The sequence below is a fragment of the Chiloscyllium punctatum genome, chromosome 23, assembly GCF_047496795.1.
Source record: "Chiloscyllium punctatum isolate Juve2018m chromosome 23, sChiPun1.3, whole genome shotgun sequence".
Lineage (NCBI taxonomy): Eukaryota > Metazoa > Chordata > Chondrichthyes > Orectolobiformes > Hemiscylliidae > Chiloscyllium > Chiloscyllium punctatum.
In genome coordinates, this window is record NC_092761.1 from 29,278,594 (window position 1) to 29,291,166 (window position 12,573).

Here is a 12,573-nt window from a genome sequence, read left to right on the forward strand (position 1 = left end):
AGGTGAAATTTGGTGCTCCCAACACTGAGCCTTGTGGCAATGCTTGTCACTGACTGCCATCGTGAGATGGCAGATTTTATGCTTACTCTCTGTTGTCTTCAATCGATGCCAGCACGTTGCCTCTGACACAATGGGTCCCCTTTCTCTATAACCTCCAGTGTAGCAATTTGTCAAAGGACGTCTTGAGGTGTAGGTAGATAATATCCATTGGCTCTCCTAATCTGCTCAGTACTTCCTCAAAACATTCTAGTATGTTTGTCAGGCATGACCGCCCCTTGATGAAACCAGGCTAACTCTGCCCTATTTTACCATCTACATCCAAGTATTCAGAAATCCCATCCTTCATGATGGATTTCAGAATCTTACTCACAACTGAGGTTAGGTTAATCAGTCTGTAATTTTCTGTCTTCTGCCTTAATCCCTTGTTAAACGGGGTGTCACGTTAGAGATTTTCCAGTCCACTTTGCCCTTTCCTGATTCTAGTCATTCCTGAACGATCACAACTAACGCTTGCACTACACCTTCGGCTATCTCCCTTACAAGGCTTGGGTGTAGTCCATCTGGTCCAGATTATTTATCTGCATTCTGGCTGGTCAGATTTCTAACCCGTTCTCTTTGGTGATGACCACCATACTCTGTTCTTCCCCTCACTCTGTTGATTTTTTGGGGAAAGTAATCCTGTCTTCCACTGTGAAAACTGACGCAAAGTTCCTCAGCCATTCCTTTGTTCCCCACCACGACCTCTCTGGCATAATTTCCAATATCTACTTTTGCCTCTCTTTTGCACTTTATATATCTAAGTGGCTCGCTTACCTCATTATTTAATTTTCTCCCTCCTGAAACATTTTTGTTGCCCTCTGTTGGTCTTTATAAGCTTCCCAATACTTTGGTTTCACACTGCCCTTCACCACATTATATTCTTCTCTCCTTTGCTTTGATGCTATCCCTAACTTCCCGCGTCAGCCATGGTTGCCTCATCCTCCCTGTACCATGCCTCTTTGTCCTTGCAATGTATCTCTGCTGTGTCTCCTAAATTACTCTTAGAGCCTCCTACCATTGCTGTTCTACTGTCTTTTCTGCAAGGCTACTCTCCCAGTCAATTCTACCCAACTTCTCCCTTGTGCCTCTGCAGTTGCCTTTATTCAGCTGAAGTACTGTTGCCTCTGATTCTATCTTCTGCCTCTGAAATTGTAGTATAAATTCAACCATGCTATCATCGCTGCTTCCGACGGCTTGCGTCAATTTAAGATCCCTTATCTAGTCTGCCTCTTTGCACAACACTAAATCCAGTATTGCTTGTTCCCTCGTGGATTGCACCACAAGCTACTCAAAATAAAATCTTGTAGACATTTCATGAATTTCTTTTCTTACAATCCACTACCAATCTGATTTTCCCATTCCCCCCTGAATATTGACATCGCCCATGATCACTGTAACCTTGCTTTTCCTACACATCTTTTCTATCTCCTGATATATCTGATGGCCCAGCTCCTCACTACTGTTTGGAGGCCTGTATAAGACACCAACTGTCGTTGCTTTAACATTGTGCTTCCTCAATTTTACATATGCAGATGCTGCACCATCTGACCCTATGTTATTTCTTGCTATTGATTTAATTTCATTTCTTACCGATAAGGCAACCCCACCTCATCAGCCCACCAGTGTATCTTTTGGATAGGGTGCATATCCTGGAATATTTAGCTCCCAATCCTGATCCCCTTGCAGCTATATCTCCGTGATGCCCATCACGCCATACCTGCCAATTTCGTTCTGGGTCACGAATTCATTTACCCTATTCCTCATACTGCATGCATTCAGATATAACGCTGTCAGTCCTGTATTCACCATCTCTCCTCTCATTGTCATTCATATTCCAGTGTGCTTGAAGTTTGTTTGTTAATCATTTCTAGATACTCTATGCTATTTATGTCTGTGATGGAGATTTTAATAATCTATCCTGAATTCTGCACTCTTACCTCCTCTTTTAATTCAGGTTTCTAATTACCCCTATAACTGATTCCCGTTCCCCCACTCCTATTCCATTTACATCTCCGTCTATCGCCCTAGTTAAGTGATTCATTCGGACTCTGGTCCCAACATGGATCCGATAAAGGCTGTCCCATCAGAACAGGTACTTTCTTCCCCAGAAATGATATGCGTTTCTTCAACACAAAATACAGGGTCAAAATGATTTTCTCGACAAACCAAAATATGAAATGTACAAAGAGATAAGATTGTTAAAATACCCTCATGATATCGAGCTATATGAAGTGACATGTGGATTACTAAACCATGGAAGTGGTGTGCAAACCTTTTCAGTCATTACTTGACCCACAGCTGAGATGCTGATTTCCCCTCTGACAGTGATCCCCCTCACTGAGATTCTCTCGCTCATTCTCTCGCACAGTGTCTCAGGGGGTTATTAGTTCCTGCTACCATTGGCACAGTCCATTTAAATTAATCCACCTTCTCTCTGGAGCCAGTCAATTGGGCTATTGGATTCTGTTTAGCTGTCAGCCACTCAACTCTGTGATATTATAGAAGATAAATGATCTGGGATCATAACCAGTATCACCATGGTGCTCACAGGGTATGGCTCCCAAACAAAGACCTTTTGGTTCAGGGGAAATGTTGAAATAAAACTTCCATGTTCTGTCTATGTCTCCTCATGCTGTCTCCTGATCTACCTAATTTCATCCCCATTTCACATTCCTTCATTTCTCACTCACTCTGTCACTCCGTTTTCTCTCCTCTCTGTTCATCTCCCTTCACATTCTTTCTTTCTATTTCATTCTCTCTCTCTCTCTATCTCCAATAACTCTCTCTGCTTTCTGATTGCATAGTTGGAGAGCTCGTGAATGTACGAAGGACTGAATGGCTTCCGTCTGTGCTCTATTAATTCTGTGGTGCTCTGACCCACAATAAAAATATTAGTTGCCTGTAGAGACAATCTGATTCAGTGAAGGACACAGGTCACAATCATCCATTATCTCTTTCTGTTCTCTGGTATACAGCGACTTCGAAATATCTGTTCAAATAAAATAGATTGAAATTCGAACAGTCAAGAGGACGTTCGCCAGATGATATTGCAATCAGGATTTAATAAACAGTTGCCACATACAAAATGTGGATTTGTCTGATAGCTACTCCTCCCAATTAACACTCCCTAGCTCCTGCCTGATACTGACATAACTTGCCTTACTCCAATTCCATAGCTTCTCAAAAGGTCCTGACTTATCCATGTTCTTAGCTATCTTAAAACTGAAGGAGTTTCCAAAATGATTCCACAATGCTGTCCCTGAAATGTCAGTCAACTGTCCAGGTTCATTAGCCAATACGAGGTCCAGTACGGCCCTTCCTGGAGTGGACTACCCACATACCGATTCAAGTAACCCGCTTGGATGCACCAAATTCTGCCCCGTCTAAGCCAATTGCTCTAAGGGAGTCCCAGTTAATATTGGGGATTTTGAAGTCACTCAAAATGACAACTCTGTTTTTATTACACCTTTCCATTACTGGTCCACACATTTGTTCTCAAAGCCTCGGTGGCTGTTGAACGGACTATAGTATCATCCGAACACAGTAATTGCATCAATCTTATTTTTGTACTCTACTCATATTGCATCAGTGGATGAGCCCTCCAGTACGACCTCTCTGAGTGCAAATGCAACATGATCCCTGATTAGTAATACAGCTCCTCCACCTCTTTTACCTTCCTTTATATCTCATCTAACACAACAATACCCTGGAATGTTGAACGCCCAGACCTGTCCCTCTCCAAACTAAATGCCTGTAATAACTGCAACATCATGGTTACATGTTTTGAATCAGGCTGTAAGCTCATCTGCCTTACCCATAATAATCATTGCATTGACATAAACACACTTCAGCCCAATGCCATCAGATCCTGAGTCGATAGGATATACACAAGAAGGACGGGATGGACCTTAATTGGCAGCAATCTCCGATATGGGGATCATTGGGATTTTCAGGTCGGTAGGATGTTCGCAAGAAGAACGGGATGCACCTGAACTGACAGCAATCTCCTGGCAGGCAGGTTTGCTGTTGTAAAACAGGAGGGTTTAAGCTAGTGTGGTCGTTGGGGGGAGGGGGGAACAGTGGGAACCAGAGCAGTAGGTCCACAAGTACACGACTGAGGCGGGGTTGGTGACTAATCCCAGTACAACTAAGACCAACAACAAACAGACAGAGGTTACTGAACACAATGAGCCTGGCAGTCTGAAGTGCACTGATTATAATGTGAGGAGTATGACAGGCAAGACGCATGAACGTGGAGCTTGGGTGAGTATATATCACTGCTATATTAATATTATAGAGATTTGTTTGAGAGAGGGACTTGGGAATCCCAATGATACACATATTGGAAGTGCTGCCTCCTCTACCAGTTCTTTGCCCATGTATTTAACTCTACCTCCATCCTATTCCTTACCTCATTGGCGCATTGAATAATCTTGTCGCATGAAAATGTAAATATCACTTCAGCACAACTCCGGCAATTACGTTGTCTTTAAAATGGACAGACTTGACAATAAATACTTAAGAGTGAGTTTATTAACTGGGAAAGAGGAGTCCTCTGAGTCAGTCCAGTGATTACAGGATCTGATATCTATCACCTCCACCAAACCTGCTTGACAACAACCTCCATTTTTCCAGAGCGGCGGGGAGAGGAGGAGGAGTGAAGCGAGGGCTGATGGGAAGGTTGGGGCTTAATTTATATCTGGGCTGTGGCTGTACCGAGATACGACACGTATATCTCCCTAACGCCCCCCTCCACTAACCAGAAGAAAATGATCCTGTAAGGTAAGGCTTTTATATCTTATCCATCCTTTTCATTTATTTAAGTGCATTGTTTGGTTTTAGTTAGTTCATATAAAGTTAAGCTTACAATGGCAGGGAACCTCAGACACGTGCCATGTGACTATTGCTTGATGTGGGAGCTTAGGAACGTGTCTGTCGTTCCTGACTCTTACACTTGCAAGAAATATGTCCAGCTGCAGCTGTTGTTTGACCACATGATGGCTCTGGAGCTGCGGATGGACTCACTGTGGAGTATCCGCGATGCTGAGGAGGGAGTGGATAGCACATTTCGTGAACTGGTCACACCGCAGATTAGGATTGCTGAGCGAGACAGTGAATGTCTCCAGCTACCACATGATGCAGAAATAACACATCCCCCGACCCACCATCTTATTGTATTGAATTTGTGGTGTTTTTATTTTTAAATGTTTTTATATCTCTACTTATGCAACTTGTAACCAATAGATGAACAAAATTCAATTTAAGGCAGATTCATATTTCGCAGAGTCCCAATTAGCCAATCAAATCACATCCTTCCTTGTCAAACTTGCACATTATCATCTGAAAGAATTCTGCCAGAATTGTCAGCGAGACCTCTCCTTGACGAAGTCATGCTGACTCAGCCCTATTTTACTACGCACCTCCAAGTACTACATTACAAGGGCCCAGTTCTGCAGCGAAATATCCCATGCCAAGCCATATCCAGCTGCTTCATCAATGTCCTTCCCTCCATCATAAGTTCAAAAGTGGGAACGTACAATGACAAATGTGCAATTAATACCACCCACAAATCCTCAGGTTAAATTTAACGTAGCACAATACATTAGAGATTGGGCAACTTTAGATGTAGTCCTAGCAATGAGAAATTCTAATTGCCAGGCCCCAAGGGATCTTTCCATATCCGCCACAAATTCACCTGCACTCCACACATATCATTTACTGCATCCGCTGCACCCGATGTGGCTTCCTCTATATTGGGGAGACAGGCCGCCTACTTGACGAACGTTTCAGAGAACACCTCTGGGACACCCGGACCAACCAACCCAACCACCCCGTGGCAAAACACTTCAAATACCCCCCCCCCAACTCCACCAAGGACATGCAGGTCCTTGGACTCCTCCATCGCCAGACCATAGCAACATGACGGCTGGAGGAAAAGCGCCTCACCTTCCGCATAGGAACCCTCCAACCACAAAGGATGAACTCAGATTTCTTCAGTTTCCTCATTTCCCCTCACCCCACCTTGTTTCAGTCCCAACCCTCGAACTCAGCACCACCTTCCTAACCTGCAATCTCCTTCCTGTCCTCTCCGCCCCCACCCCCACTCTGGCCTATCACCCTCACCTTAACCTCCTTCCACCTATCGCATTTCCAACGCCCCTACCGCAAGACCCTCTTCCCTACTTTTTATCTGAGCCTGCTTGGCACACTTTCCTCATTCCTGAAGAAGGGCTTATGCCCGAAACGTCGATTCTCCTGCTCCTTGGATGCTGCCTGACCTGCTGCGCTTTTTCAGCAACACACTTTCATCCTAAATTATTCACAAGGTTTATAAATAAAACATGCAGAGCTGGCAGAGCGTACGTAAAAGGAAAGTTCAGCTCTGTGTTCAAAATGCTACTTCAGGCTCCCTCAGAAATGACCTTAACTACATCACTCTGTACATTCCCCCCAAAATAAGAACAGCAAGAGATTGTCCCACTATTTCCATCGCTGTGAGCATCATGTGGGGAGGAATACAATCTCCAAGGTTACACAGCATCCTGGCTTGAATCAATATCATTGTCCCTTCACTGTCACTTGTTTAGAATTCTGTGGCGCTCTTTGAAACATATCAGTTAGTGCCCCTGCACCACGAGGATCACTGGAGTTCACCACCATATTCTGAATGGAAATTAGACATAGGCAATAAATGCTCGTCTTGCTAACGGAATTCACCTTACAAGAACAACTGACAGGAATCTGCTCAATTTACGGCATCCATTCTAAGCTATCTGATTTCTAACGCAGTTTTAATGAGGCTTTTACTTTGACCTAAGCATCTGATCTTTCTGTAACTCCATGAAACTTCTACGAGTGCTTTCGCAGTGCTGATTAAAAATCACATTTGCAAGTTGTGCTCATCATTCTGAAAGGGACAGCCTTTTTGCATTTGACAATGCTTTCATTATTTTTTCAGTATCTAACGGCAATAGCAACAAAGAAACTAAGATCAGGAGTAAGTGATTGGACAACTTGAACCAAGTCTGCAATGTGATAAGATCATGGATGATCTGATTGTGGCTATGCCCTATAACTTTAATTCATAATTCATAGCCAATACACTGTCTGACTGTGTCTTAGAATATTCATTGTCTTACCTTTCATCACTCTCTGGGAGGGAAGTTCCCACAGACGAAGAACCCTTTGAGATAGTTAAAACAATCACCAACTCCTTCACTGGGATATTCTCCAGTTTCCAGGAGTCCATCCATTTCTGGAAATCTCTCGCACAAATTGAAATATTGTTTCAGCATTCAACTTGAATAGACTACTCAGAATATTATGGGTTTAAAAGGGATCATGCGTCATTTGCCTAAACCCCAACTGATCCAAGGCCAATCTGACAATGTTCGTCCAGAGATAAATGCTCCTCACAGGAATCAGTTGAGTGAATCTTCTCTGGACTGCTTTTTATGTCATTGGGCCCTCAGCTCTTCTAATGTGGTCTCACCGTACCCTACAAAACTATAGGATATCTTCCCTACTCCTGAATGTATTCTCTTTCAAAAGGTTTGAAAATTTATATCGCCTCCCTATGATGTGCACGCACTGTGATTTTTTTTTGTTATCCAGGTGTCTGATTCCTCTGTGCCCCAGCTTTGCTATCTCTCCATTGGATTAATGCACTTTTTTCATTCAAATCACCAATCTATTCAAACACAGACACATGTTTCCTGCTATGCCCCATATACCAATATATCATTCACTTGACCCACTTCGAACTCTCTATAATATAACGAAGTGGAGGTCAACATCCATCTGATAATTAAAAGCAATGCACCCAGCGAAGAGAGTGTGACAAGTGATGTAACCCACCTCCTTTTTGACAACCCAGTTTGTTATAAAGGAATGGTTCAATGAAATGGAATCCTTTCACGCATTCTGTAATTAACAAGTACTATTTGCTTGTCTAGGGGTGACACCGTGGCTCAGGGGCTAGCACTGCTGCCTCATAGTGCCAAAGACCCAGGCTTGATTCCAACCTCGGGCAACTGTCTATGTGGAGTTATCACAGTCTACTCGTGTCTGCGTGGGCTCAAACACGTGCTCCTGTTTCTCTCACAATCCAATGATGTGCAGGTTACTTAAATTGGGCATGCCAAATTGCCCGTAGTGTTCATGGATGTGTAAGTTAGGTGCGTTTGTCAGGGGTAAATATAGTCAATAGTGTAGAGGAATGCATCTGAGTGGTTTACTCTTTGGAGGGTCAGTGTGATCCTTGTTCGTCCGAAGGACCTGTTTCCCTATCTACATATTCTATGATTCTAACTTTAACACTGAACAAATCACTTACAAACTGAACAATCTCTCTGTAACTAATTACGTTTTCCGGAAAAAAATCAAGATTTTCCTGATATGCTGTTTCACTAATGCAGATTCCACTCATAAATCCATTATTACTAAGAGTAAAATTAAAACTTAGTCTCTCAAAGTTCATCCAGTATGGACTGTCTTGAAATTTCTGTATCTTATTCTCTCGTCTTTCTCTGTCTGAAATGCCTTCTCAGTTGTTTTCTGGTTTCAAGAATATTTGCTCAGCGTGTTGTGTACCTTTATTGATGGATAGAGCTTTTTAGGCAGAGCATGGAGATTTTTTGTGAGACCCCAATATTTCTTTCACAGATGACACTTCCCTGTCATCGTTTTTTCAGCTTGCAGTGGACTCTTCCCCTCGCCCAATTGCCTCTCTGTTATATATATATCCTTGACACAGGAAATTCTTAGTATATGATTGGTTTCATATTGTTAACGCTAAAATGGATCCTTAATCTCGAAGTGCCGTTTTAAGTTAATTGGCAGCATTTGAACTGTTGCCTGTATAAAAATGCTGTTTGGGCCTGTTAACTAAACGGGTTTGATCCATTCTGTCAATTTGGGCACCTGCAAACTGCTTACCCACAGACATTTGTTCTTCTGTTTAATCACCGAAAAGCACCTTACCTTGTCAAAGGTCATCATGGTATTGCCCAAAATTTTGCAAGTTCGCCGTTTTTACGCACCAATAGACTGATATGCACACGGATACCTCCACCTCGATAATAATAGTCCGATCAAAAAATCCTGATGAAGATTTTTTTAAAACTCTTATTTCAAAACCAGACAGCTGTCGATTCTTCTCCATATTCCTGTCTTCTTTTCTTATTCTTGGGGATTCTGCTTCCCAGGTCTTTGGTTGATAAAGGTCCCCGTCAGAGAGGAGATCTTTCTCCTGCCAGGCTGGACTTGCTGGCGGCTTGCTGTTCTTTGCCGCTCTGACCAACTGTTCAAAATGTTTGATATTTATACCCCAAAAGATTGGATAGATCCATAGGTTTTAATATTTTAAAAACACTAAATACAAACTTGATTAGCATTTGGCATCTTGGCACATTATTTAAACTGATTGGCTGAATCTGAATTTGAATTTGTCTCATAGCAACCCAGATCCTGCTAGCTGTTTGACCAAATATTACATTTTTAATTTTTCCAGTACTCTGGCCAGCCTTTCAACTCTCTTAAAGGTATAGTACACTTAAAAATTCATAACACTGTCCACCCTATCTAACCCTCTGATTATCTAATGTAGATCAGCTCTCATCCTTCTTCTCTCGAATGAAAACAGCGACAACTATCTCAGACTTTCCTAATAAGACCTTCTCTCAAAATCAGGCAACATTCTTGTAAATCTCTTTTGATCCCTTTCCAAACGTTCCACGTCCTTCCTGTAATGCAACAAGCAGAAATATACAGTACTCCAAGTGCGGCCACATCGGAGTTTTGTACACCTGCAGTATGATCATGTGGCTCCAAAATTCTATCCCTCTTCCAATAAAAGCTAACATACTCTACGCCTTCTTAACAAGCCTATTAAACAGATTGGCAACTTTCAGTGATCTACGTACATTGACACTGAGATCTCTCCTCATGGACACTGCCAAGAATCTTACCATTGGCCCAGTATTCTTTATTCATTTTGTTACTTCCAAAATGAATCACCTCACACTCTTGCACATTAAACTGAAGTTGCCACCTCTCAGCCCAGCTCTGTAGCTTACCTATGTCCATCTGTAACCTGCAACATCCTTCACCACTATCCACACTTCACCAACCTTAGTATCATCATTAAATTTACTAACACATCATTTTATGCCCTCATCGAGGTAATTTATTAAAATGACAAACAGCAGTAATCCCAAAAAGGAACTACAGTTTTTAGTGTAGTCTGTGAAAACAGAAAACATTGCTTTTGTGCCTCTGCCATTTTTGAGTTTTTCATCATTATCTTGTCAGTTTCATCCTGCAAAGAGCCATCACTTAGTTTCACTCTGTGATTCTTTTTTATCTACTAGTGAAAGCTATTGGTATCAGTATTTATGTATCTGTTCATTTCTTGTCATAGCTTCTTTTAATGTTGTGTGTTAACCCTTTGCTGATTTTTTTTGTTTGTTTTCATTAATTCACAGGAAGAGGGCATTGCTGCGTAGGCCGGTATTTATTGCCCATCCTTGATTTCCCAGAGGACAGTTAGGAGTTATCTACATTGCTGTGGGTCTGGAGTCACATATCGGCCAGACCAGCGAAGGATGGCAGTTTCCTTCCCCATAGGACATTAGTGAAACAGACATTAGCTTCTCCTGACAATCTATTCATGTTCACCATCAGTTTGTTAATCCCAAATTTGAATTCAAATTCCACCATCTGCCATAGCAAGATTCGAATCCAGCTCCCCAGAACATTATCTGGGTCTCTCGATGAGCGGTTTAGCTGTAATGCACTAGGCCACTGCCTTCCCCAATCCCCGGAGCATGACGAACTTGTGCAGTATGATTTGCCCTGGTTTTTGCCCTCATGCTGTCATTGAATTCCTTATCTAAACATGGATAAATTTTCTCTGTCATGCAATTCCTCTTCTCTCACAAATATACTTTACTTGAGACGTATTTAGTATCCTCTTAGGTATTTGCCAAATTTCTTCATCTGTCCTGCCTTTGACTGTTCCGCCCCCCACCAACACCTTCCTTAGGCCACTGTAAGTATTATTACCCAACACTAAGGCTCTCGTATGTGACTCTGTTCTCACCAGTATGTTGTGGTCATTCTTTCCAAGAGGATTCTTTCCTGCAAGATCCTTTTTCATTCCTTGCTTATATCAAATCTAAAGTACCGTGCTCTCTGGTTGGCTCCATGACATGTGTTCTTAGAAACAATCCTTCATATACTCTATGATTTGGACTTGGAGCCTACCCTTTGCCAAGTTGATTAATTGATTCAATATGCACATTTATCCCACCGTTGTTCCCTTGTCACGAACCCTCATCATTTCCGAACTCAGAGGTACTTTGGGGAGACGGTGGCTGAAAATTACTCTTCCAAAGAGGTTTCTTCAGTTGCTTTTTATTTGCACCTGAACTGATTTTAATTTGTTCCCTTGTGCCAATATAATTTCTTAATATAGCCTTGATATCATCCTTCACCAATACACCAATTCCACCTCCTTTACCTTCATGTCTATCCCTTCGGAATACGGAGTACCCATGGACAGTTCATTGTCCAGTCCTGATCTTCCTGTAACCATGTTACAATCTTCCTTACCAGGTCATACCCATTTATCTCAGTACCTACTGCCAGCTCATCAATCTTGTTCCAAATACTGTGTGCTTTTAGGCCGAAGGATTTTAAATAAGTTTTTTTTGGTTTATTTTTCCCCGTTAATTGTTTGAGTACGAGCTTCCTGATTTCAAACACCTCACTCCTTCACGAACCCCATACATTCCATCTTCATTTGTTAATCGCTGACATACATCTCTATCATTTATTCCAATCTCCAACTCACATTTTGGACTGATTTGATTCCTTCTCGCAGCATGGTAATGAGACTGGCCGTGCCTGATATCCTACTCACCTCTACATTCTGCTCTGTTCCTGACCTGCTGCTTTGTTTCCCAGCCTCCTGGTTTATTAGTTTAAATCCAGCCAATTTGCACGAGAAAACCTCCCCACTAGGTTGTTGGTGCTCATCCAGTTAAGATGCAATCTCTCAATTTCTTAAAGCCCCCACCTGTCCTGGAAGAGGGCCCAATGATCCAGAAATCTGAAACCGTCGCCCCTGAACTAGCTCTTTTACCATATGTTAATCGTTACCTAATCCTTACCTCTTTTACACGAGGCACTGGGTGTAATTCAGACATAACAGGGAATTGTTTTTTTTTTCTCTCTGTCTCTCACACACACACATACACACACACACACACCCTTCATTACTTTGAAGAAGAATACCTGGAACCTTATAAATAATCAGAATGATAAGTGGAATGAAGAAATTAGTTAAAGGTAGGATGCGAGAAATTAGAGTAATGAAATTACTCCTGATTGATCAGAACAGACGAAGATGTGAACTTATTGCAGTGATCAAACTTATGAAAAAAAGGGTAAAATAAGAATACTTCGTTTCTCTTAGCTGGCATTACAGCATCCCATTTTCAAGATCATCGGCACAAGACCTTGGAGTGAGAT